At 41.7% G+C, this 21,170-nt stretch overlaps 1 long non-coding RNA gene across 1 annotated transcript; it reads left to right on the top strand.

Moving 5' to 3' along the window:
- Positions 1-6,108: 6,108 nt before the first annotated feature.
- On the top strand, positions 6,109-12,790 carry LOC142069599 (uncharacterized). Its single transcript, XR_012665516.1, has 3 exons — positions 6,109-6,233; positions 10,134-11,097; positions 12,723-12,790. It is a non-coding gene; the product is annotated as an uncharacterized LOC142069599 (long non-coding RNA).
- Positions 12,791-21,170: the final 8,380 nt, after the last annotated feature.

Raw genomic sequence — 21,170 nt, forward strand, 5'->3', positions numbered from 1 at the left:
AAGGGTGGGATAGAAATGTTGGAGTTCTCAGTGAGTTTCCAAAATTGTCAAAGACGTGGAAGGCTTCCATATAAAGAACCTCTGAAAAGGTTAATATTGTTCAGTTTAGAGAGGAAATGAATAAGAAACACCAGGACAGAGGGATACCAAATAAGTGTACAAAATATAAATTGGACATTCCTGTTTGCTCTCTTGAAATGCAAAAATGAGGGCTGTTGAATGAAACTGAAAGGGAACAAGTTTAAAACCAATTAAAAGAAATACTATTTTTACAGGTTTCAGAGGAACAGCCGTGTTAGTCTGTATTCGCAAAAAGAAAAGGAGTACTTGTGGCACCTTAGAGACTAACCAATTTATTTGAGCATGAGCTTTCGTGAGCTACAGCATCACTTACATCAGTTACATCTGATGAAGTGAGCTGTAGCTCACGAAAGCTCATGCTCAAATAAATTGGTTAGTCTCTAAGGTGCCACAAGTACTCCTTTTCTTTTTGACTATTTTTACAGACTATATAAATAGCCATTACCACTCATAGCCACAAAATACAATGAAGTCAAGAGCTTAGTGTACATACAGTAACTTCATGTATCCAAATAAAATGGGATGTGATGGGTGTGATGACATATAAAATCAATATTGATAAATAGATTTCAGATAAGAAAGGAACCTGTTGATATAGTGACCCAGAATTGAGGACATGAACTCATTTCTGATAAACAAAACAACAAACAAAACAGGGTCCTCCACATCCATAGGAGCTATTCACATGAGTAAAGTTACTTCTAGATGTGTGTATTTGCAAGTGAGGCCCTAGCATTAGATAGCCAAGATTCAGGTAAGCGAGGTTGCTATAGCTGTATCTGTATAGGTTTTCAAAATCATTTTTGGTGCCCCAGTTTTTTGGATGTCCAACATGAGGCAGCTTAAAGGGCTCTGTTTCTCAAGAAGTGTTGAGCACCACCTTCTGAAAAGCAGCCCCCTTTAACATGTCTCCATTTGGCACGCAAAAGTTGTGGCATCCAAAATCACCAGGCATTTCTGAAAATCTTGACCACCTTCTTTATATACTGTCTATATATACTGCAAGTAACTATATATGCTGTCTATTAACATGACCTCTTAAATAACCTTTACAAATAAAATTGCAACAATTTAAGATTGGCTTCAACTAGATGTCAGAAAAAATATGTGCCTGAACATATTGTTTATCCGGTTTGGAATATAAGCTCCTGGGAATGACTCTTCCTCTGTGTTATATACTGTGCTAAGCACAATAACAGAGCTCGACAAATAAGAATAAATAATAATAATTAAAAAATGCCAAAGCTGTAGTTGCTTGACCCTGATGAAGTAGGAAAAAAAATCAGTAGTTTTTTCACTGTGGAAGAGCTAAATGTGGGAATGTTAGTCAGTGAAAGCAGAGTTTATTTTGGGACATACAATTTGGGTGTCTTTACATTCCAACTTTCCTGCAGAAAGGAAATATCTTTTATAATAGGAACTCCATATTGTTCAGTGTAATTCACCTTGCATGACAGAAAATGTTCTGCAAGACAGGAGGAATTTTAGGGCTCCACAAATGGCAGTCCATCTCCCTTATTTGTCCTTTCTCGGTCTTGTTGTCTTTTTTTTCCCTTTGTCATCTACTTTCTCCCACTCGCTGTCAGAAAGGGCCATCTGACGATTCAGCAAAGCACCACATAACAAAACACCTACAGGGGACAAGCAGCAGAAGCAGTTCCAATGAGCGCTTTTAAGGGAGAGTGTTTAAAAGCCAAGAGTTACACAAACTGAATGTGAAATTCTTACATCGAAGAGTTGGAGCTGATCTGCCCTAAAAATAGATATCCTCATTAACCATTTGTGGTTATGCCAAAAATATAATCTTTATTATAGGAAGATAGCTATACCTACGTTACAACATATTATGATGCCTACGGCAGTGGCACGTATATGTCACAACCTCAATTGCACCCCTCTGTGCTATGCACTGAACAAAAACATAGTTAGAGACCTTCCAAGCTCTAAAGCTTTTACTGTCTAAACAGTCAAGACAGACAAAGGGTGGGAAGGAAGGTGCCCAAGGTCCCACAGCAAGTGAGTGGCACAGCCAGGAATAGGACCCTCGCTCTCAGACCAGTGCTCTGTCCACTAGACCTAGTATAAGTGATATCTGCTCGTATAAATGTTCTGAATGTATTTACACAGAACTGCTCCTTATAGATCACTGAAGAAGTTGTGCTGGGCTGAGCTTTCATAACCTTTCATGAGAGGGGAGAAGGGAAAGCAATGGGAGAAAGAGGAAAAGTACGAAATAAGAGAGGTGGGCTGTAGAGCTAAATGGACTGCACTTTCTCTAATGTCTCACTTTCATTTGGGGGATGCTGGTCCTGAGCCTAAACCAAAACCTGGTTATGAGAAGCCTCCTGAATGTTAAAGGACTCTGAACCCAGATCAGGATCTGAATGTTATGGTTGTTCCTTTTCTGTACAAAGGACTGAAGGAAAATACTGGCTCTAAACATCTCTGTACTCCAGAGAATTAATTCGGGGCATGCAGAGACTGATTTTTGTCACTGTGTCAGTCAAAAACTCAACGGTCTGTAATTATGTTGCAAAACTTCTCTCCGAGGCGGTTGTGTTAGTACTGAACTAAGTTTTGATAACTACTGAGCATCTGCGACTCCCACTGAAGTCAATAAAGCAAATTCTGAAGTTCTCACTCAGTTTTTTTACTCTACCCTTCTTCCATCACATCTCTCTTAGGGGCAAATCCCCAGGTCAATATGCTTTATTCAAGAAAAGCTGCCCTTTAAGTGATTGGGAGTTGTCAAGGTTCCTCCCCCACTCTGAACTCTAGGGTACAGATGTGGGGACCTGCATGAAAAAACCCCCTAAGCTTATCTTTACCAGCTTAGGTCAAAACTTCCCCAAGGTACAAAATATTACACCCGTTATCCTTGGAATGGCCGCTACCACCACCAAACTAATACTGGTTACTGGGGAAGAGCTGTTTGGACGCGTCTTTCCCCCCAAAATACTTCCCAAAAACCTTGCACCCCACTTCCTGGACAAGGTTTGGTAAAAAGCCTCACCAATTTGCCTAGGTGACTACAGACCCAGACCCTTGGATCTTAAGAACAATGAACAATCCTCCCAACACTTGCACCCCCCCTTTCCTGGGAAATGTTGGATAAAAAGCCTCACCAATTTGCATAGGTGACCACAGACCCAAACCCTTGGATCTGAGAACAATGAAAAAGCATTCAGTTTTTACAAGAAGACTTTTAATAAAAAATAGAAGTAAATAGAAATAAAGAAATCCCCCCTGTAAAATCAGGATGGTAGATATCTTACAGGGTAATTAGATTCAAAAACATAGAGAACCCCTCTAGGCAAAAGCTTAAGTTACAAAAAAGATACACAGACAGAAATAGTTATTCTATTCAGCACAATGCTTTTCTCAGCCATTTAAAGAAATCATAATCTAACACATACCTAGCTAGATTACTTACTAAAAGTTCTAAGACTCCATTCCTGGTCTGTCTCTGGCAAGAGCAGCATACAGACAGACACAAAACCTTTGTTTGTCTCCCTCCTCCCAGCTTTTGAAAGTATCTTGTCTCCTCATTGGTCATTTTGGTCAGGTGCCAGCGAGGTTACCTTTAGCTTCTTAACCCTTTACAGGTGAGAGGAGCTTTCCCCTGGCCAGGAGGGATTTCAAAGGGGTTTACCCTTCCCTTTATATTTATGACAGGAGTTTATCCTGAATAAGGAATGGGTAAGGGCAATTGATGTCAAAGAGAGGTTTGCAGAAGTAATAACTGAGGTCCTGCTTGTTGCTGGCCCTCAACAGGCATACAAGTGGCAGGGGATGAACAACAGGGACACAAAGAGATCCCTCCCCTTTCACTATGCTGTGAAAAGGGCTGTCCTTTTGTTCCCGAGTGTTAGGGCTGCTCGAAGCTCATGCCATAGTGGTATTGGCAATCACAAAATGGGAGGAGGGAGAAGGTAGAACCATGACCCCTCAGCACCCCATCCAGCAGAGCTCAGCCATCATGGAAAGATGGTGAGAACATGCTGTATATATACCCTTTACAAACGGGAAACTTGCTGTTCCACCCTGGGCTCCCTAAGGGTTCAAGAGCTCTGTATGAGTCAGAATTCAGCCAGAGGCTCCAGTGCAATGCAGTCATTTGGCTTTCAGCTAAAACCTGGCCCTGAAGAGGGACTTTATGATATACACACTTAATCAGAAAAAAATAATCTGGTCAATTTTCATTAAATTACCAGAGCTTGAGCTGGGCTCCACAGCACTACAGAGCTCCTGTGCACTCCAGGGTGAAGTTGGAAGGGAGGGGAGTAGGGAAAACATGCCCTCTTTCCCCTCTGCTGACCCGTGGAGCATGCTGCATCTTAGAAAGGCCTGACACAGACCCCCTGCAGCTGCCTGTTCAGGCAAGAGCAATTCTGGAAGAAATGCACCTCAGAGAGGTGTCACTGAGGCACAATTCTTCCCAAGACAGCTCCTGTTGCGGTGCAGTGCCATAATCTATCCCTTCAGTTTTGGCATATCTGTTTTTCTGTGTTTCCATGATTTATTCAGACTTTTATAGTCAAATGGAGTCTGATTATCCCAAGTTCCTCCTTGAAGCACACCATGTGCCACCCTCTGCTTGCTGCTTCCTGCACTTCTAAAACAAAAAGTGCAGTGTCCATCGCTGCTCTCGCTCAGCCTCAGCCACTTTCTCAACACGCTATTAAGATATTTCTCCTCGTGTTTTCCACTGATGCTCCTCATTTATCCCACCCTCTTTTTAATAATGCAGTTCTACAGAGCACTGCTCGTCTGCAAGTTCCCATCTGGCACTGTATGCACAGGTTCTCCGGGGTCTCTTTAGGGCTGACTAATCTGGCTGGCCAACGTGTTCAGAGAGTTAGATGCTGTATTAGTCCTGTGACTCCTTCCTGCTGTAGTAGAAATAAAATCCGAGTATAAACTTATTTTTATGTTTATGTTCATATCTAGTCTTCGCCTTGTGCAGAGTGAACAGGCTGCCCAGGGGACCTACCTGAGGATTGGGGAAGCTGGATTCTTCTCAACTTGGCAGCAGAGCTTGGAACGGAGCTGCAGCCTTTCTGTGGTTGTTACAACTCATTAGCTTTATCTGTATCCATAGTGCTGCCACCCCCAACACCTTATAGGGGTTTAGGCCAGTCACTGGCTATGTACCTACCACTCTCATGGCCCACCCAACACTCACATCAAGGCAATGCTGCTGCCGGGTGTGCCCCTTGTATGGAGCAATTCAGAGCATGGGTCACAGATTACAGGAGGTGCCAGGTCTGCATGCAAGGCTGCTCTGTGTTAATAGTTCTTTCAGTAGTGCTGATAGATCATTTTTCAGCTACCAATGGCATGCAGGTGGGAATCTTTCTTGTAGCAAAAGAAGGCCATTATTGTTGGTGTAATCAACCACAGAGTGTGTATAATATCGCTTTGCCCTCACACTTGTTATTATAGTCTCAATTTGCTGGAGGACTCTGATTTTAACATATTGTTTTTTTCCCCTGTAGGAGATTGAAACATTAGAAAAATCAGGGCCGTGATTTTGAAAAATGGGGGTGTTGCAGAGTGGACACCCACTCGGGCCCAGAGGGGCTTAAAATAGCCCTGGAAGAGGGCTGGGGCAGGGGAAAAGCTGGACTGATTGGCAGAGCAGCCGCAGCTTGGGGCCACGCCCCAAACAGACCCAACGGGCCTTATGAAAGCCAGGAACAGAACAGTATGCTCTCTCTCTCGTTCTGAGAAAGAGGGACATGGCTACAGAGACCTGAATGGAGGCCCTAGTTTGGAGCAGGGCTGGGGAGCTCTGGCCTAGGAAAGCCCCAGGCTGCAGTGGTGGCCAGTACATCCCTTGGCCCGTGCCGCTTCCAGCAGCTCCCATTGGCCCAGAGCAGTGAACCGCAGCCACTGGGAACTGTGATTGGCCGAACCTGCGGATGCGGCAGGTAAACAAACTAGCACGGTGCGCCAGGGGCTTTCCCCACACAAGCGGCGGAACAAGTTTGGGAACCACTGACCTTGACAGTTCTGTACCACTGTGGTTATGATCCTTCTGGGAAGGAAAAGAGAGAAATTGGTGTGCCCTCACATGGTATAAAATCTCACTCACTGACATTAGTGCTCTAGTTGATGCTGGTTGGACCTAAGGTATGACCAAAGATTGGGTAAGTTCTCATTTTACGTTTCCTGCTTGCTTTCACCTCATTGTAAGCCCCCTCAAAGCTATTTCTCAGACTCTGCTTCAGCGACAACTGTCTGCTGCCAGTTCTTGCTGGTCCAAGCTGTTCAATTTTCTTTTTCAGAAAGATTCTCTCTCTTTTGCTATGACCAATTTTAAGCCACCTGCTACATTAAACCTTTTAGTACATAAAGGTACCCAGTTACAACAAGGTAAAGTTGTACTGCAGATGGGATATATCCATATCTCTGTAAATGGGTTATAAAACTTGACCTGCTTTACTCTACTGTATCTGGCAGTTCCTTGACTGCGTGCTCCCCTCCAAAATTCCGCAGCAGTCTGACTTTTAATCTGGCTGATAAGACATTTATTTTCTCTCCAACTATTTGTGGCAGCATTTTTATGGATGTGTGTCAAAATATTCTGCTTTCATGTTGTTGCTCCCCTTTAATAAAAAAAAAAAAAAAAAAAAAAGCCAGTCCTGAACACATTTGACATTTTGCAGGCTTGGAATCTGAATGTTCCAGTTCAGGTTATTTAAGCTGGTTATATTTCAGCATGTTCTCTTTTTTTATGCTTAGAACTATTGCCCAGCTCTTAAGCTGTATCAGTCAAGGAGTTCAGTTTTACACTGATAAATTAGAAAAAAAAGTGGGGGACATGCACATTTCCAATTCCTTCCATCATTTATATTGTTGCTTTTCCATTTCTGTATTCAGCTATCACTGTTATTTGCATATAGTAATATTCTAGATAACAGAACACTGATTTTTTTTTTTTTTTTTTAAGACTAGAGAGATGATGATAGGGAGATAGAAATATTATTGCAACAGCAAGATGGAATGCCATGCAACAAGAATTTTTGTAATTGTTTCTAAGATGTTTGTCACTTATACATGATTTTCCTAAGCAGCTTGGAGATAAGATAGACACTCTTATGCATCACTGAGCAAGTATATAATGGCAGTGATAGAAAGGAAGAATGCACTATTCTGTTACCTGACAGTACTTGCCCTGGGCATGCTGTCTCTCTGTCTCACTTTCTTCCTTTTTTAAGCACAGAAAAATTAAACCCTTCTTTAACAGTCTGTTTTGTAATGTGTCCACACAAGTCTGAGTATCTCTGTATAGTCAAACATACAAATCATGTTCAGACAGCAATTTATTTTTTAAAGATAGATCATTCATTTTGTTCTTCCTAATAATATTAATCAGGATTGCTATTGCTAAGATTGTTGTTCTGAGCAGCAGCAGCTCCTTATAGTACCATTCCAGAAGTTGTTGCAAAGATAAACGCCATGGCAGGAAATATGTCATCAATGTCATATCCAGCATGGTTAATAATGGACCAATCTTGCTTCTACTGAAGTTAGTGGCCAAATTTCCATTGACATCAAGGGGATCAGGATCTGAATTTCTAAAATCCGTTGCACAGATAATAATATACTTCTCTCAATACAACAAATACATTTTGGTCAAATTAGTTAACCACCTTGAAATGTTATCAGTCATTTTATCCCTGAAATGTAAGGCGATAAAAAGTTACTCAAGAACCCACAGCAGCATGAACTACAGATTCATTTGTCCGGTAATGTTGAAACCACAGGGTGCAGATAACAAAGTATATTTCCCCATGCTGCTGCACTAATCCTCATCAACCCCAAATCAGGGGATTAAAGATAGTCATTTCACATTGGAATGAAAGGAGCTTTAATTTCTTTTCTTTGTTTTTGGTCCTGTAAACAATTTTAGTGGCAACAAGGAAGCTGAGTCTGAGTAAACAGAACATATTTCAAGTTTCTCGCATATGCAGGAGAGAGCTAAAGTTAGAAAGCAGTATGAGACCACAGGAGCACTTATGGAGCAATGCAGTGGAAACCATGGCAATAGCAATACCCTTCTCTTACAGACACATCCACTGAATGCCGAGAATTTACATTTTGATTTGTCTATGAACTTTAGAGGGAAAAAACAATTTTATAAAAAGATAATGTGCATTTAATTTTTCTGTGATTAAAATGTATGAACTCCCTTATGATTAAAGCATAGACAATAATATATAGGTTCTACTTCAAATTATTTTAACCAATTGTTTAAGATGCTGGATTTGTAGCTTATTCTCAAATGCCTCTTTGAAAATGAGTTCTCAGGAAAAACAGATTATAATTAATAAACAGCCTGTATCAAGGGTCTCTGGCTCCATCTTGTGGTCTGTTATGTTGCTTCACCCTGAAAAACTTTAAAAAAAAAATAAACTCAGTAAAGACGATGGATGTAATTCTAGATGTATTGAATTCAAGGAGGTTTACTTTATTTTTATTTTTTTGGCATTGACTTCATTGCGGCCAAGATTTCACCCTATGTTTCTGTACAGAAATGAGCTGGCTTTTCTTCAGAAACGTTTATATTGCCCAACTGTGTATAGCTATATAAGATTACGTTCCTAAAGGCTTTGGACACGAAACCTTAAAACTGGTCCATTTTAACCTATCTTGTGTTTCACTTTTTGTCTCCTCAGGGTTTCAATAAAGGCTCCGTTTTTCTAAAATGTTATATAGGTGCAATATGCAGTTGTACACACAACTGTAAATTAAACAATGGGGAACTAACAAATGTCACAATAGGTCATTTTCCTTACACAAATGCTTATTTTGCAACCCTGGGTGCATAAGCACATTTTATTAGAACAAGTTAGATTACATTTAGATCAGTTTTAAAAATGTAGCCTTAAAAATTTGAAGTACCTCTTCTGAGTTCTGTTAAATCCATAGACTGATTCCCCTAAGGAAATTCAGCCCTAAATATTGCGCAGCCTCTGTAATCAAACATTGTAAGCCTGCATTGTGGAAAGAGGTTCTGTTCAATTTGCTGCCAGGCCAAGCTAGTAGGACGCATGAGTCACAGAGGGGTAGTATTTTGAAAATGAGGCGTAAAAGTAGTGCCTCTATGTTGGAATAGGAAAAGATCTGGAATTTATCTAGACTCATCAGCTGGGAAAATACTTGAGTGCTTACCATTGTTAGGTGATTAAAATACAAAGGTAGGATAGTAGATCCTGAAATAAGTAGCTGACTTTTAGACTAAATTATTTGTAGCATTTTAATACCAGAACTTCCCTTTATTATTACAGCATAAGCTTTTGTGAGCTACAGCTCACTTCATCGGATGCATAAAGTGGGAAATACAGTGAGGAGATTTATAAACACACAGACCATGAAAAAATGGGTGTTTATCATTCACATCCTAAGGAGAGCGATCACTTAAGATGAGCTATTACCAGCAGGAGAGTGGGGTGGCGGGAAAGAAAACCTTTTGAAGTGATAATCAAGGTGGGCCATTTCCAGCACATTTCTAGGAGTTAACAAGAACGTCTGAGGAACGGGGGGGGGGGGGGAAATAAACTAGGGGAAATAGTTTTACTTTGTATAATGATTCAACCACTCCCAGTCTCTATTCAAGCCTAAATTAATTGTATCCAATTTGCAAATTAATTCCAATTCAGCAGTCTCTCGTTGGAGCTTGTTTTCAAAGTTCTTTTGTTGAAGAATAGTCACTTTTAGATCAGAAAAACCTTGATTATCACTTCAAAAGGTTTTCTTTCCCGCCACCCCACTCTCCTGCTGGTAATAGCTCATCTTAAGTGATCGCTCTCCTTACGATGCGTATGATAAACACCCATTTTTTCATGGTCTGTGTGTATATAAATCTCCTCACTGTATTTTCCACTTTATGCATCCGATGAAGTGAGCTGTAGCTCATAAAAGCTTATGCTCAAATAAATTGGTTAGTCTCTAAGGTGCCACAAGTACTCCTTTTTTCTTTTTCCGAATACAGACTAACACGGCTGCTACTCTGATACCTTTATTATTATATTCTTCTCTTTCAGAAAGACACTGGCAGTAATGGGCTGTGAGGCTGAGTTAAGTATATCCGTTACAGCTGCAAGGGGTGCATAATGAAAAACTTTCACTCCTGATTTATTAACACTTCATGGGAACATCTGCCCTAAAATCTATCTCCCCCCCTCTCTCTCCCTTCTTGGCTGCTTACAGTGCTAAAGAGGTTGTATTTTTTTAGCTGAAAGGCAGTGCTAAGCTTCACTACGTAAATATATGCCTGATATGTGGTTCACATCAAACTAGCCTAACCTCCTCACCGAGCAATAGAGATAACAGCTGTGAGGCTGTGGCCTTTTGACTACTTTCCACTGCTGACTGTGAAGAGGCTGATTTTATGGGCCCATTCCCTGAGCAGAGTGTCTGAACGTTGCCAGCAGACACCGCAAGATGTCAAGAATCTATAGTGTCTGCCAAATTCGAAGAGGTATCCCTTTACCATAAACTAATAGCATACAAGAGAAGGGCTTTTCAGTTTTCACATTTTAGAAGAAAAATCACACCTCTATAAGCAAAGTAGTACATGTGCTTTTGCCTTTTCAGCTTCATGTTACTCTTTCTTATGATTGATGTCCTTTGGTTGTTGTTGCTTACCTATCCCCTATATTGTAGGGAGGTGGAGTGGCCTCTGTTTGTTGCTGACAGGGAGGAACCATCCCTGCCCCCTGGTGGGTGGAGCCAGGCTTGGCCTGCCCATTGTGCCTGAAGTAGAGGGACAGAACAGGAAGTATAAGAGGCGGGGCCTCCAGCTCAGTTGAGGGAGAGCCAGGGAAGGAGTTAGGTGTGTCTGCCTTGCTGCTGATCCTGGGACTGAGTTGTCCCAACCCCCGTCTCTTGAGGAATACCCTGAGGAGCTGCCACTCAGCAAATACCCCAAGGAGGTGCTGGAACTGCTGACTGTCAAGTAACCTGAGGTGCCTGAGGGCTCATGAGCAACAAAAGTCCTACAAACAGGTAGGGGTAGGAAGTAGCCCAGGGAAACCAGATATTAGTCCAGTTGTGTTGCTGAAACCACTGTCATCATGTTTTGATAGGATCCCCACCACTATTAGGCCCTGGGCTGAGACCTGGTGGAGTAGGGTGGGCTCAGGTCCTCCTACCCCCTGCTGCCAACTCCACCCTAGTGTGGGAACCTACCCACTTTAGGCTGGATGGCCTGCATTTGGATGTTGTCTGCCCCAGCCAGAGAGCTGGCTACAGACTGCTAGTGCTCTGTCCTGCCCAGAGGTCTGAGCCTGATTGTGGAGGTTGTCTGCCCCAGACAATAACAAATAATCAAAAACTTCAGACCAGTTGGTATCCTGAATGGCAGTGGCACACAATTTCTGTGGCCTTCTAAATCTCCCTTCCTGAGGGTGAGTCCAAAACTCTGTCCAGTTTAACTGTCATAAAATACAGTCAGGCCCTTACATCAGAGGAGGAGGTGGCATGTTCTATGTGAATTCCAGTGGGGGCAGACTCTTCCCTCACTGAGTGAATCCATGGAGAGACTGAAAGTAGCCACATAGTCAAAAGCCTACAATATGGATCTCAGATGGGAGAAGACCCCGGGGGGGGGGGGTAATCATTATGATGATGATACTCTCCTCAAGCAATCTGAGACCCTTCCCCCATTAACATTTTGGGGTTTCCTGGTCCCTTCCTCTCCCCGTGCTGGATGTAATACAGTCCTAAGGCTTAGAAACTACTGCTGCCATATTTGCCAAAGCAAGTAAGAAAAAGAGGAATAAACTGGAGCTCATTAATGAGTTTCTTGTCTTCCATTACTTCCACCCAGGTAGCAAGAACAGTTCCTCTAAACCAGGGGTTCCCAAACTTGGTTCGTAGCTTGCTCAGGGTAAGCCCCTGGTGGGCTGTGAGACACTTTTTATACTGAGCGGTGACCTGGGCCACGCTGTTTCCCACAGCTCCCATTGGTTAGGAATGGCAAACCGTGGCCATACCATCGGAAACTCGGGTAAACAAAGTGTCTCATGGCCTGCCCGGGGCTTACCTTGAACAAGTAATGAACCAAGTTTGGGAACCCCTGCTCTAAACCTATTCATGAGCCATACATTGAATGCTAGTCACCCTGGCAGCTAGGCACTTCTCTCTCAAAAATACATCAACATGGCATACCGGCTGTTCTATAACCTGCTGGGTCTCACATGTTTCCTAAACTGGCTTCAGAATGTGGCCCAGTAGTTCAATTCCTTTATTCCTTCTCTAATCCTATATAGTTCCAGAAATGTATACAGAATTGCTTTAAATTCTAAGAGAAGACCTTTTTAAGTAGTCAAGGCTTTCTATCATAGGTGGGGATATTTTGACTTCTACTTCAACAATAATAGCCGGGCAATTTGCAAAATGTTACCAAAGGCGTAGTCATGGACTTCAAGTTAAATGGGTGGGTGTCATGACTCTTCATTCCCACCCTGATAACAGTAGGATCCATTTTTCCGTGTATTGGCCAAGGAATCTGCACATGCTGCTCAGAAATATACACACCAGTGACATCTGAGACTGTTCAGTCATTCCAAGATCCATCATGTTATCATATGCTAATACGGCATTAACATGTGCTTTTATATCTTTACAAGTAATACTGCTCCATGGAAAATGTGTCAAGCTGCAGCAGTATGGCAAGATTCTACTTCCCTGTAGCCCAGCTTCTCCTGTAATGGGTGAACCTCCACATCAAAGAGGTTGGTGCATTATGGTTAGTTACATATGCACAAGCTTTTGACAATGTAGCCCTTAACGTGCACAAATACTGTATAGTATTAAAATATGTCAAGATCTTCGAAATTCACAAATGGATGTATAATTGGAAAATGAAGCAATTTTCTCTGGTTTACCCCAAATGTGTTCACTGTATAGTCAAATCAATTGCCCATTTTTAAAATAGTTCTTTTATCTTATTTTATTACTTCTATCCTTTATCTAGTTTAGGTTATTTTTTGTTTTTAATACACATTTCATTGGTGTTAAGGATTTACCTGCTCTTGCACTTTCTTTAAGGCAACTGGATTTAGCTTTCCAGGTACATCAATTTTGTCATCACCTTCATTAGAATAACACATTTTCACCATAACTCAGTTGGCTCAAGGAAACTGGTATAATTAGGGTGGAATATAAGGAACATAGAAAGCTCAAGAGACTTCAGATATTCAGAATCTACTCAAACTCTTGGCTATATTTGTATGCCTGGATGCTATAAAATGCTGTCAAAACTCAAGATACTAGTACATTACTGTAAGTTATTTAATGAGTAGAACCATACTCCAAAAGTAATTCAAAAAGAGAGACTGGTGAGGAAAATTCCCCAACATAAATCTCTTTGTATAACTCTGGAAGGTGTTTGTATGTATTTCATGCACTACAAATAATAGAACAGAACAGTGCACAACTATTACCAATAGTCCATTTCCTTGTGTACTGAAAATTTAACTGAAACAGCAAATTAAGTGTGGACAGGTGGATGGCAGGGTAAGAACAAAGGTTGGGAAAAGTTCTATAGTGAGAACTCAGAAGAAAGGGTTTTTTCTTTTTGTGAAAGAAGAACAAAGCACCCTTTTCTCTCATAAAACAGCAAAGTAAAGAGTTCTGTTTATTTAAAATCATTGTTTATAGATTTAAAGTACTTTACATCAAAATACAAAGTTATTGTGCTTTTCTAATCTCTGATTATGTAAAGAGGACATTTGTCATGACACAATCATGTTTGATTTACTTTCCATCAATGTACCTTACATAGTTTGAAGAAAAATATATTCCTTCACCTCACAGCTTCTATTTGCATTCTTTTAATCCATGAATTCTGATAAATGCAAGGACTCACTTCCCTTAAGAAAATGCTGCTCTAGGCATTGTTGTAGGGTATGTCCTCTAAATAGCTTGGTTATGTAGCTAAGTCATTCTTGTTGCATTCCCCAAGGAGTAAGACAATGAATTAATGTTCTTCTCTTACCATTAACCCTGCACAGGCTGTTGATCTATATTTGATATTCGTTCAAGGTCGTGGGGGAGAAACTTGCAATGGTTACCAATTTGTTTATTGTAGATGCTGTCTTCACTGTAAGCCACCTCTATGAGATTTAAGATGGGGGGCATAGATTGCTGGGGAGGCCTAGATGCATAATGCAGTAATATCCCAGTTTTAGGTACTACTGTGATGCATAAAACTCCTGTCGAACTCAGTGGTACACGAACTAATACTCTGATGTGGGGCTCCCACAGTCTCTCCTGGATAAATAATCAAAGAGTCAGGGGAACAGGATACTGGGTCTTCCACCTCCATGGTGAGTGTTCTAACCACCAGATGACAGTCATTCTTATGCTCACCCTCCCTCTCTCTCTCTCTTAAAGTGTCACTGGACTAGAGCAAGTGAGCACAAAGTGGAGAATGGTTAGAGCAGTCACCTGGGAAGTTGGAAACCCAGGGATCCAGGCCCCTGACTCCAATGACTCTCTAAATTATCAAGAATGCAACAGCTTCAACAAGAGACTGAGGGAGCACCTCAGAATATCCCATAATCCAATGGTAAGACCACTCACCTGAGAGGGTCAGACCCTTATTTAAATCTTTTTCCCTCAGGTAGAGGAGGGACTTGAATCGGGGTTTCCCAGTGTGACATTATCTGATTAAAATATGACCAGATAGATTACTGTTGCAATTGCTATTATATATTTGCAGCAAATCTTGTACAAAGGTTGTCAAGTGAGGTCTATTAAAAGGTTATGATTTGTTGGTTATGATTATGCTATCTGTTTTCATGTATCGGTATTGTATATGAAGTTATAAATATTGGCTCTATACTTGGATTTCAAATGTCTTCTTCTGGGGTAACCCCTACAAGCTAACCCTCAGCACATCTTGGAGGGACTATTAGAATTAACTGGCTCATCAAGAAACACACTTGGTTGACAATGGACCATGGGAGACTCCCATCTACACTGAGTGGACTCTAATGTAAACCTGCTGTCTGGAGTGTAGGATTGAGCATGAACATGTGACTTGACCATATGACTCCAAACTACATCTTTGCTGTAATTTTCTACAGTAAGAACAATGGGATGCCCTCCACATGGCAAAAGCTATAAAAGGCCCTGGAAACACCTCCACTTAGTCTTCAATCCTGCTTCTTACCTCCAGAGGACTTTGCTACAAATTGAAGCTCTGAACAATGGACTGAATGACCCATCCAAGCCATGGATGTACTCCAGAGACTTGGCTTAAGCCAGCCATTTTATTCTATTACTGTGACAAGCCTGGACCAAGAACTTTGCTATTACTATATGTATTTGATTCCTTTAACCAATTTTAACTCCCCTTTCTTTTTTTATTAAATAAACCTTGAGATTTTAGATTCTAAAGGATTGGCAACAGCATGATTTTTGGGTCAGATCTAAGTGTTATATTGACCTGGGTGTGTGGCTGGTCCTTTACAATCAGTCTCATCAAATAATAGGTTCTTCTGATCCCAAAGAACCACTCATCTCTGAATCCAGTGTGTCTGGTGGTGATATAAGAACTGGAATGCCTGAGGAAACTGAATTTGTTTTCTTGTTAGCTAGTGTGGTGAAACAGGAGTTTACTTTTGTGGCTGGCTTGGTATATCTTCTAAAAGAATAACAACCAGTTTTGGGTTGTTTTGCCCTATTTCTCAGCAGGTAATCCAGAATTTGGCATCCTCAGTTCTGATCCACTAAGGCACGGTTACACCCAGATAAAATACCCTAACCAATGGGCTAGAAGTTGAAATCTGATATTTTTGTTTTCCCCTGCATCTTGCAAAAGTGGCATTGGCATCTAACAACAAAGTTGGTTCCCAGGTGTGGATCTCTAGCAGGCATAGCTACAGCAGGAAGGAGATTATCTCCATGATGGGGGTGTGGCTTAGCACACTCACCTCTTGCCAGCATCTCCCATTGGCTAGCTTGCTGACCATCTCCCTGCCTAGCATGCTATCTTTGGCAAATAATAATCTAAGGCAGCTATCTTTCCCCATTCACTGTATAAGAGCTTAGGTGCTAAACTCAGGCTTAATGAATCACAATGATTTTCTAGATGTCAAACTCCTTATGTGCATCCAGGCCAAAATTAATTGGCAATAAAAGCGCAAAAAAAAAAAAAAAACACTTCCAGCAATGAATGCTGTTTTTATTCCTGGCTCTTGCTGATGGAGTCTTGTCTCTGGTTTATGAACCAAATCCGCTCCTACTCTATTTCCAAACAGTTAAAGGAGCTATTTCAAGCTACTCTGTATTCATTTCACATGGTTGCAGGTGTCCATGCCCTGCATTACTGTCCATTACTGCATTACTTCATGCAGATCTTGTTTCTTAAAGAGAGAACTGTTCTCCTCTGCTGTTATTGCCCATTTTTATTTTAATATAACATCTTTTCAGGTTGAAATTTTAATTCAACAGGCCATAGTTTTTGTCCAGTTAGCCTATCATAGCCTAACTCTACCTTCCTTTCACCTCTTGTTAATTGTCCTCCTTTTCTAATGCTGGAAACCTGGAAACTCTTCTTTAGGCTTTGACATTTGATGGAAGTCTCTCTGTTCCATGTCATCTTCATATTGCCCAAGGTCCCCTTTGCCCCATAAGAGCATATCTATTATCTGGTTTAATCTATGTTCCCTGCGAGTGTAGTGATTCTGGGCCTCTGCAAAGTGTCCTGACCTAGCTCTTCAGTTATCTATGCTCTTTTCTTCTCTTTTAGAACTAATACAGAAAGGTGCTGAGCACCTGTCAGTACTAAGCATCCACAACTTTTGAAGTCAGTGGGAATGGAGAGTGTTCTTCATCCTGCAGGAGGCATTCAATACCTTGCACCTTAATTATCAATCAGTTCTTATTACTGTCCTGTTTCAGCAATTTCTCAGTCTGGACTCTTGACTAGAGATGCCTAGTGAATCACAAGTGTGACAGATAGTGGCTTAACTGCTTCCAATAGAGATTGGTGTTCACTCTAATAAAAGCATTCAGCTTAGAAACCTGATTCTATGGGAAAAAGGTATTTATTCTGAATGACACAGTAAGCAAATCAGTTCAGACTTAAGTACATCTAATTAGAGTTAAGTCATTTACAACATTCACAGGCAACATTTCAAGTGCTTAGTATAATTTACTAATACAGTTTTATCAGGAATAAAGTCTGTTCAATTAGGAAATTATTCTGAGCTGTGATCAGCTAAAGATCAAGTTGAGTCATTATCAAAGTACATCAATTACAAAACATATATTTGGGGCAAAATTCAGCAGAATTATTAGGGCATGTTTCTACTTTTTTTTTAAATAAAGTATAACTATTACAAAGTTTTTAAATTTAACAGATATTGACATTCTTCCATTGGGGAAATAAAGGCAGCTGTAAGAAATTATCAGAAATGCATGGCTCTTGTAGGTTGCAGATATCTCATTCAAAATGGTCACTGTTTCACACATTTTGCAAATCTCATTAGAAAGAGTAATGATTTATATAGTAATAAGAAAGGGTGATCGTATACTAAATCATTACATATGAGATAGAATATGGTAATGATTCTCTGAAATATTTTAAAGTATATTATGTTAAAAGGTCAGGTTTCCAAGCTTTTTTCTGCAACTGAGGTCTAGAAACTTTTTAAATGAAACTTGAGATTCTAACAATCACATGACTCTGAAATTCATAGACAAATATTGAGAGACTCATTAGAGTTGACAACATTGACATAGCACTCATCCAGTCAGCTTAGTAAGAACCTTATCCTGTGACCAATTGTTCATCCATAAACTCTGAAGTCATTAAAATATAAAGACCACAGAGGACTGGTGATTTTGAATGCCAAGTTGTTTGGGTGCCCAACCTGATATGCCTTAAAGAAATGTACCTGATGTACCTTAATTTTCAGAAAGTACTAAGGTCCAGATCCACAAAGGTACTTAAATGCCTAAAACCCAGATTTATGTTCCTAAACTGGATACCGAAGTTTCAGTTTTGACTCCATTATGAACCACTCCATTATGAACCACAACTCCTGCCAAGCCCTATAGGTGACTACACTCACTGGGCACCTAATTTTTCAGGGTAATAGTTCTGTAGTTGCCTATATTTCTGTCTTTGGTCATGTGCACTGCTATCTCTTGGCTCAGCCTCAGTGATTCACACACCAGGGGAAGATAGGTGGCTGCCTAAGTCATGTGTGGGGGCAATAGGGTAGGAATGCTCAGAGGCTGCCTATGGGATCAGGCTCCATTCATAATCTGGCTAAAGGGGGATGTGGTGGTACTGCTTATAATTTTTGAGCCCAGTGATTACAGTACTCACATGGGATGTAGGAGACCTAGTTTCAATTCCACCCCCCCCTGCCAGAGGGGGAGAATGCTCTAATCACTGGACTATGGGATATTCTGATGTATGGCCCCCTCAATCTCTCCTGTTGAAGCTGTTCCACTGTGGATGAATACTTAAATAGTCATTCAGCCAGAGAGGGGGAAAGACTCTCTAGCCCAGTGGTCAGGGTACTCACCTTGGAAACCCCAGGTCCAGTTTTCTGCACCACTCACGCTTTCATTTGTTATGCAGAGTGCAACAGCTTCGAGAGGAGAGAATGAGAGAGCTCCTCCTCCTCAGAATATCTCAAGGTCCAGCAGTTACAGCACTCACCTGAGACGAGGGAGGCCCCCCCCCTTCAAATCTGGCAGAGAGAGGGGAATTGAATCTGGGTCTCCCGCATACCATGTGCGAACTGTAATCAGTGGGCTCAAAGCTATAAAGTAGACAGGGGCAGCAGCACCACCACCTCTTCCTCCGCCTGGCATTGTCCCTTTGTGTGGAACGAGGCAGGTGCTTAACTCATTAGCACAAGAAGTGCCTTAGGCACCTATGCTACCTGATTTCAGGCATCTGGCTCCTGTCCATAGTTTGGTAAGCAGAGATAGGTACTTCCCTGCAGCCCAGATTGAGGCACCCATCTCTGTGAGAGGGGCAGGGTTTAGCACATACCCTTTTCACTGGCATCTTCCACTTGCTAGCTTCAGCGGTTCCCCGCCTACCATGCTGGCTTTTGTAGATTGCATTTGAAGATAGCTGTCTCTCCCTGTTCATGGTATAGGGAACCCAAAATGTATTTGTGTCCTGATTGTTAGTCCATCACTCATGATTGTTGAACACTTAGGGGTTTCAGTATGGCCGGATTCTTTTGACTTTAATTCCCACCACCGCCACCCCAGGATTAGGAATTATTCTCCAGAAGTAACATTTTCAAAAGTACATAATTTTGACGGTGCCCACCCCACAAAAGGCGTGGAGGGGTTAAAATGGCTAAACAGGCCAATTAACTGCCCACGCTGCACCTGAAGAAGGAGCCAGGGAGCCAGCCATGAACTGGAAATGGGCTCAGCAAAGAGGAACCGGATGGGCCTGTGGGGTTACCACCTAATGTTGTTTGACCAGACTGGGCGAGTGTGTGTGTGGTTTTTTTTAATGGATTTGTCTGTTGCCAGAAAAATAATTTAATCTGCTTTTTTTTTTTAGTGGGTCTAAAGATTTGCATTATTATCACAGTACACTGGGATCTGTAATGTTAAAAGTTTCTGTGTGCAGCTCAAGATGCTGCAGTGTTCCCACTTCTGCAGTTTAAGCAATAACAGATAAAAACTGTTGAAAATACAGCAGCTGTCTGCCCACCAACAAGCAAGCACACCACACGTGTGTGTGTGTGTGTGTGTGTGTGTGTGAAAGAGAGAGAGGGTTTGAGTCTCACAAGAGTGAGGAGACATGTGAGACATATTAAATAATGGAAGATAAGGGTGATGGTGGAAGTGATCCTCATATGCTCCCGGAGGGGAAAAAAGCTCACATCAGAAACTGCATATTCAAAGACAAGTGGCTAAATGAAACGGACTTCAAAGACTGGCTGGCAAAATGTGCTGATAAAACAAATGTCTGTCATCAATGATTTATCAATCTTTCCTACATATGTTATCTCTCTAAATACTGTAAGTGGCTGTTTAAGGGGTCTGGGCTGCAGGGTTGCCTTGTGGTTGGGATTGTGGTGGGCTTGCCTTGTTGTGTGTGGGGATACTGTTTGTTTTGCATTTCAAAGGTAGTACCCTAGGAACTTGTTTAAAGCCCAGAAGCTGTGATCAGCAAGAGGTTGCAAAGAAGTAGCCTACAGTCCCAGGGAGGAGGGAGCTTGGTCTGGCAAACCCAGAAAGGGGAGGAAGCCACGTAAGTAGGCAGAAGCCCAGCGAAACAGTAGCAAGTGATAGGACTGTACAGACGTTCTCTATTTGTCATAGGGTCCCTGGGCTGGAACCCAGTGTAGCAGGAGGGCCTGGGTTCCCCAACAGCCAAGTGGTACAGGTGTTGTAGATGGCAACCGGACAGCTGTTCTGGAAGGACTCTGATTTCCTTGGAAGGGGAGGACCTTCATGGCTTGGCCTGCAGCCAGGTCACTAACAGGAAGCTGCAGCTCTGGGAATGAGAGAGACCACAGTGTGAAAGAAATAATGGGAAGAGACCCTGCCAGAAGAGGGCAGTGCCTGGCAAGAGCTAGTCCCCAGAGCTGCCAGAAAGAGAGATCCCTCATGTTGAGTAGACCCTGTGACAGGTGCCTAACACAGCTTTGTTGAATCACAGTGTTGTTGCTGTGTTTTGTTGTTTTTTTTAAAATGAGACTAAAAGTTAGGTGCTGTGACACTCAGCATTGCAATGCAAAGTCCCTTTGTGGACCCCACCCTTAGCGGAAATCAAGTCTCTTTAAGGTGTCTCAAGTTGGGCACCCAAAAAGTATTAGTCACTTATGAAGAGTTGGTCTAGTGTATTTCCTTCCTTCCTGCCTTCCTTCCCCCATGTGTTTGTCCCCCTTTAATATGAGGACTCTATTAAATATTCATAACACTTAATTTAAAATATAACTTGGTGCCACTATGTACAGTTGAACTACCCTGGTTTACTCCCTGCCCCTTTGGTTATACTTGACGATTAGTGTTAGGGCACAGTGCGGCATGATGTCCATACATAAAGTATATTTGTGTGGGAGGGTAACAGACCA

The sequence above is a fragment of the Caretta caretta genome, chromosome 1 (genome assembly GCF_965140235.1).
Source record: "Caretta caretta isolate rCarCar2 chromosome 1, rCarCar1.hap1, whole genome shotgun sequence".
Lineage (NCBI taxonomy): Eukaryota > Metazoa > Chordata > Testudines > Cheloniidae > Caretta > Caretta caretta.